Source organism: Magnolia sinica, chromosome 17 (assembly GCF_029962835.1).
Source record: "Magnolia sinica isolate HGM2019 chromosome 17, MsV1, whole genome shotgun sequence".
Lineage (NCBI taxonomy): Eukaryota > Viridiplantae > Streptophyta > Magnoliopsida > Magnoliales > Magnoliaceae > Magnolia > Magnolia sinica.
In genome coordinates, this window is record NC_080589.1 from 63,960,041 (window position 1) to 63,966,787 (window position 6,747).

The 6,747-nt window shown below is 37.0% G+C and overlaps 1 long non-coding RNA gene and 1 pseudogene across 1 annotated transcript; one reads left to right on the plus strand and one right to left on the minus strand.

The window, feature by feature from the left end:
• The first annotated feature begins 1,407 nt into the window (after positions 1 to 1,407).
• On the plus strand, positions 1,408 to 2,485 carry LOC131230794 (uncharacterized; annotated as a pseudogene).
• A 1,537-nt stretch (positions 2,486 to 4,022) lies between these two features.
• LOC131231061 (uncharacterized) lies at positions 4,023 to 6,495 on the minus strand. Its single transcript, XR_009164177.1, has 3 exons — positions 6,160 to 6,495; positions 5,195 to 5,303; positions 4,023 to 4,091 (listed from the first exon to the last, which is right to left on the minus strand). It is a non-coding gene; the product is annotated as an uncharacterized LOC131231061 (long non-coding RNA).
• Between the last annotated feature and the right edge of the window lie 252 nt (positions 6,496 to 6,747).

Consider the following 6,747-nt stretch of genomic DNA (forward strand, 5'->3'; position numbering starts at 1 on the left):
TCGGGAGAAATTTGAATCATCACTATCCACTTAGGGGCATATCAGATCAGTGATCTGTATCATCAAACCATGGGCCCTGGACCCAAGTAAAATGCATATCCTCGTGTAGAAGATCATGACGTTCAAATTGGAAGGGGTTCAGTTTATTTGTATGAGAGATTCAATTCATACGTCTGCAAGTTACCGCCAGTAAACATGTTCTCATAAGTAGTAATTAACAGAGGGCCAATGATAGAATGGAACTAGTTTCTATTAAGACCTTAGCATGGCTTGTCTTTCTGTTTACCATGTCATGATATGGACTGTTCATCTAGAGGTACCACTATAAATGGCCCAACATGGCAAAAATATTATGAATCAGGGATCCACCCTCCATTAGAAGGTGAACTAGAAACTACCTTTCTGGAGCATCATTTCTAATAGAGTATGGACAATGTCATTTCTGCTGAGTAAGTTTTTTGATGCAGCTTATAATCCACGGTGGAACCTAGATGAACAGTCTAGTTAATCATGTGGTGAGGTGGAATGTGCAAGCCTTCTGGCAATTTCTCTTTTATAAGGGCATGCAGTTGAGAATGGATAATATATAGAGGAATTCTAGGATCCTCAAATTACAGAATTTACAATAAACTCATGTTTTCAACATGTACAAGTGGGTCCCATGGATTATTGATCCAGACCATCTGTGTGTTGGGCCCCACTGGAAAGAAAATGTCCCAAAATTCCTCGACAAGACAATCCTAAACTTTCAATTTCTGGCCTAAAAATGGACGACCAAGAAGAGAAATACAGCAACGGTCCACATTCGGCTCAGAAAATGCAAAAACTGATGGTTAAGATCTTACAATTCGGGCCTTCATGGTGGGGCTGAGTAGAGCAATTGTCTAAATAATTGAACCATGGGCTCAGAAAATGCAAAAACTGATGGCACATGCTCTGACTGCTACATACACTTGTCCTTTATAGTATGTATAAGCAATAGCAGAAATTATTGGTATTTTTATTAATTAAGTGAGTGTAAACAATGGCTCCCTAAATAAAATGGAATATGCTATTTAAGGTATCAAAGACATTCCTCACATGTATAGACATGTATGGAAAATGGAGGTTGATAAAGCAGAAATCTAGAATGACAATGTAAAAACAATGACAACAAAAGGCTGAACATAAAAGAAATAAAAATTTACATGTTATAAATCAAAAGGCACCTAACAAATAGGAACAACCTATGAGAGGAAATTACCAACTCAAAGGATAAAAAAAGACTATTCAACATCACATCTTCCTCTTGATATTACGTGCTTAAAGTTACAATTAAGAAGAATTTATGATCCTTGACCTGAAAATTTGTACTAGTGTGGCTATGGTTTGGTAATCAGGAATGTTTATCCGAGGGATGTTAGTGTTATGCTTGAGAGGAAGGAGTATGCCACCATCTTAGCATTCGATGTCAAAGTAACACCTGAGGCTCGGGAGCTTGCAGATGAGACTGGTGTGAAGATATTCATTGCCGATATTATCTATCACTTGTTCGATCAGTTCAAGGCTTATATTGACAATCTTAAGGAAGAAAAGAAGAAGGAAGCTACAGAAGATGCAATCTTCCCCTGTGTTCTAAAGATTATGCCAAACTGCATTTTCAAAAAAAAAAGATCCAATTGTCTTCGGTGTTGATGTCTTTGAAGGGATTGCAAAGGTCGGCACTCCAATCTGCATTCCTTCAAGGGATTTTATCGATATTGGACGAATAGCTTCCATTGAGATTAACCACAAACAAGTTGATATAGCAAAGAAAGGCTAAAAGGTGGCCATAAAGATTGCTAGCACCATCGCCGAAGAACAACAGAAGATGTATGGCAGGCATTTTGTGATTGATGATAAGCTTGTTAGCCACATCTCGAGGAAATCTATCGACACACTTAAATCAAATTATCGGGACGACTTGTCTATTGAAGAGTGGAAGCTGGTAGTGAAACTGAAGACTCTCTTCAAGATACAGTAAGCTAGAAAAGAAAAGAAAAGAAAAAGAAAAAAGAAAAAGCAAGAAAAGGAAAGCAAAAAAGCAGAAAGCAAAGTGAAGAATAATTACAATCCTTGTTCAACTGTGGTGATGATAATGAAAATGTGGTGAGGGTTTTGCATGAGTTACAGCTTTCGACTATTCCTGATTCTGATGTAACGTGTTGAAATTTTGGTTTTGGGAGAGTTTTGGTTGGTGAGGGAAGATTGAGAATCGAGGGAGGGATTACCAGAAACAACAGCCTTGACAGAGAGCCATTCTGCTCACTGTCACCAACAGAAGGTTTAGTCATTTCTGTTTTATTTTTATTTTTATTTTATGTATGTTCTTGCCTTTTGGTTTGAAAATAAACTATTTCTTTAGAATTATTTTTTATCTGGGCTACCTTTTTAAGATGTGATCTATATCTTTATTATAAAGTAAAGAGCAATGGCATCCGAGCAGGGGAGATTTTTATTTTTTATTTTTTAAAAAAAGGAATGTTTATCCGATGGAGCCCACAAAAAATGGTCTGCATCACCAATCTAATATGTTGGCCTGCAAATAGAGAGCTAAATGGAAATAGAGCATTGTCCACATTCAACTGGAAAAAAGCCCAATGTTTTGAGGGCTATGATCTTGAGGCATGATCCACCCGCTATGGGATACACCAGCTCAAGTTTCTAGATCACAGAATCATTGGAATATTTAATAACGGATTGGAGCTAGTTGTTATATTGATTGACAAAATCTGGACTTGGGTGTCCTCATGAGCCAATTCTGTCGAGGAGTTTTTGGGGTGTTGTTTTGCTGATATCTGGAGTGGGTTGAGTATATTTGTAATGTAGGTTTGGGCGCGTGCCCTTGCTTGGGTATATTCCCTTTTGCAGGCTATCCGCTCATGTGATGATGCTATCTACATGAGCATAAAAAATCAACATCCCTCCAGTCATGTTGTGGAAAGCATGGAACATGCTTTCATGCTCACTCAGCAAGAACATCTAGGAAATGAGCTAAAAAATTTATTACACAGGAAACCTCTAACATGTTTCCAAAGACTAGTTCTGGACAGATGCAAAAAAGCATGGATTTTTTTTATGCTTGTTATCAAATCTGAAGTATTGATGAATAGGACTTGCACAAGAAACAATATATCAAGCAATATAAGGAAAATAGAAGATATAACTTTGAAATGAGACCAAGAGACTAGTTAGGAATCACTAGTTCAAAGGAAAGTTCACACAAGTCATCAACACGACCAAGAATTAAGGCCATAGTCGGGGAAACTCAACCTTTGAAGTGCATAAAGTAAGAGATGATATGTGAATGTTGTTATAATATGCACCTCTGCCGTGGCCAATTCCAATGCCAGGTAAATGAGAGAGCATGTGGTTTGGTCAGCAGACATATCATAGGACTTCTTCCAACCATTTAGAAGCACAACCCAAATTGCTACAAGAAAGATTAAGATAATGATGATAGTTTAAATGGAAAGCCAACATTGAAGGTTAATACTAATACAAAAGTGACACCTGCTGGAATGTTTTCTTCACAATACAAGAAAATATGCATGCAATTATATGAGAAGAAAACAATTTTTTTTAAAAAAAAATGAAAAGAATTTTAGAAGACAGTAGAAAACTTACAAAACAACAAGATCTTGCATGAGTCCTATCACTTTTGGAATGGTGTGATATACATTAACAGAAGATTCCAAAAACTGTCTTCCATGAGTCCTATCACATTTTGTTAATGTATATCACACCATTCAGTCTCTAACTGTAGAAACTGCAGAACAGAAATGTAGCTAAAACATTAGAAAAGAAAGTGTGGCAGAAAAATTAGTCTGAAAAGCTCAAAGATATTTTGATATGTAACAACCACCATATACAGGCATATGATTGTGAACAGAAATTTAGAGGACTCCAGGCTCAATAAAATAGACCATCTTTAACACAATCTGCTAGCTTCTACACACAGCAACTACATGGGTAATCAGTCACTAACCATTAGTGTGAGTCACACCAAGAGAAAGAAGCCCTTCCAGGTTTGTTGGGTCTGCTTCATGTGCCCACATCATTGATGCAATAGCCTGTAATACAAACAGATTTCTTAAAATGAATGCTTCTAAAACGCGATATCCTTGCTGAATGACAACAACATCAAAACTTCTTTTTTAATTTTTCATTTTATGAGAAGATAATAAAGAATGGAGAATACAAAAGTCTCCAAGGATTTCATTTCACCATTCCTATAAAGATGATCATGAATAATACATGCAACTATGAACAACTTTATGAATCTATAAACTATTTCATGACGGGAGGGCTTACAACTGCAAAAGACAAAAGAAGCATCTCAATAGACAATAGTTGCTCTTTTACTAAAATTCCTGTAATTCTAGGACCACTGATAGTCTAAGAAAAACAACAACACAAGGGAAGGCAAAATAGATAGACCAGAGGCTAGTTTGGTTCAACAAATCTGTGTCCAGGAATCAGAAGCTAGTTTGGTCCATGTAGCTAGAGAATCAAATAACTCAACTTTTTTACAATTCGATCCCAAGTGGCAATGATGCTAAAACGGATCTTCTTCTTTTTCCTTCTTTCTTTTCCTTTTATTTATTTATATATTTTTATTGGTAGTATAAGCATCTCATTAGCACCAAACAAAAAGGAATTACACCACAAAGTATAACAAGAAAGGGATGCCCCTTCTTGAAATTAATAAACAACACAACTTGACCCCAATCTAGGAATTGAAAGTTAACAAGAAAATACAAAGGCAGACCACATTCAGTTGAAAAGAATCCAAAGTGTTAGTTGGGATCCTCCAATCTCAGAGGATCTCTGAATTTGTGCTAGCTAACTGTTTGATTTTTCTTTCTGCCTTAGCCTCTGCTAATTTTCCCTTCTAGACCTTATTAAGACCTTTGTATTCATACCTTCTGTCTCGGAAACTGAAATTACATAGCACAGTAAACCATACAATGTTTGATATGAACAACGAGTATCCAATCAAGTTTCAAGCCAACTAGGAGCAGTCCCCTTATCAGGTTTAAATTGGGGTTTAACCATAATCCTTCGTGAACTAAATGAACATAGTTGGATAAATGGTATGAAGATGACTGAAATAGTAAAACTTTTTGCTTTTTTTTTTAATCTTGTAAATATGCCAACTGAAAAGAACACTGACCTTCGTGCTGGATCCATTTTCACTTGAAGGTGGGGTCATTTCTACACTTGTTCCATTAACAATACTTTTTGATGATTGGCTGGCAATAAGGGAATTGATGAGTGTGGAGCTGTGGCAATGAAAGGGGGAAAGTTTGTCATATTTCAATAAATGTGCATTCACACACCATGGACACAATATGTATTTATTCAGAGATTAACAATGCAATTGGATGCAATACCAAATTGAATTTAATTTATCAGTTCAATAAATCAAAAATGACTTTCTAATTGTTAGTGACTGGAGTTGAGCAGAATGTAATTGCAATTTGAAGGAACTACAATACCTTCTATTGTAGGAAATCTGTGAAAGAACAATACCTTCTATTTACTTTATAAATATAAAATGCAATCCACATCCATAAATAATATAACCCTAGCAGTGGTTTTTTAAAGGAAAATCAAACTAGCCAACAATAGCAAAATATGTGAAAGGAAAATCAAATAGTTCTCCTCTTGGATGCGTTCCCACAGAGCATCATAGTTCGACTTCAGAGCTTTCTCCATGCTCTGGCTGAAGGCCACCTCTACTATGCTACCTTCTTTGTTAACAGGAACAGCCACCAAAGCCGTCATTTGCTTCTGTATTTCCTTTTGAATTTTTGTAGATATTTCTTTATAGTATATCAGAAGATTTCATATTATTATTTAAAAAAAAAAAAAAAAACCTAACGCAAATTTCCACATGCTTCACAATAGAAAACTTGCTTTTAATCATCTCAGAAATGAATCACTCATTCAGACCAAGAGAAATGGACAAAATTTACAAATCCTCACAAGATCATGAAAAGAGAGCAGATAAATTCAGTAAAAACCTCATAAGATCAGAGAAGAATCACAAGTGGAATTCAGAATCAGATCCCAGAATTCAAAATTCAAAAAACCAGAAAAAAAAGAAAAGAATGAAAAGTAGATGTTCAAACTCACAATTCCCTTGCTCTCATAGTAATCGTTCAACACCCATTGATACTTGGATTGATTCAAACTGAACTAGTCGGCCAAATACTCATCCACACTCGAATGCACTGTCGAAACCACATCAAAGCAAGGTCAAAACCCTAGAAACCTCCTCTGCCCAAAAACCCAACTAGCTATTATGCGACTGGTGGAGAAGCCGAGCCGGTGACGAGGGTAGGATGAAAGGGGTTTCGAAAACCCTAACACAGGGTGTGATCATAGATCAATGATGAGTTTGCAGCGAAAGGGAGTTTTGAAAACCCTAGCGAGAGAGAGAGAGAGAGAGAGGTTAGGAAACAGAGGGACCTTGGGTTTTGGGAGAGGCACGGGCGGGAGAGAGATAGAGGGTTTGGGTTTTGGGAGAGGCGCAGGCGCAAGAAAGAGAGGGTTTGGGTTTTGGGAGAGGGACGGGCGCTCGAGGGAGATTTGAGGGATTTGGGTTGGGAGATGGGCACACGCGGGATTGTTTTGGGGGAGGGGGTGACGGACGACACTTTTATGTGCATATTTTTAAGTCTTGTGGGGCCCACCGTGATGTATGTTACTTATCTAATTTGT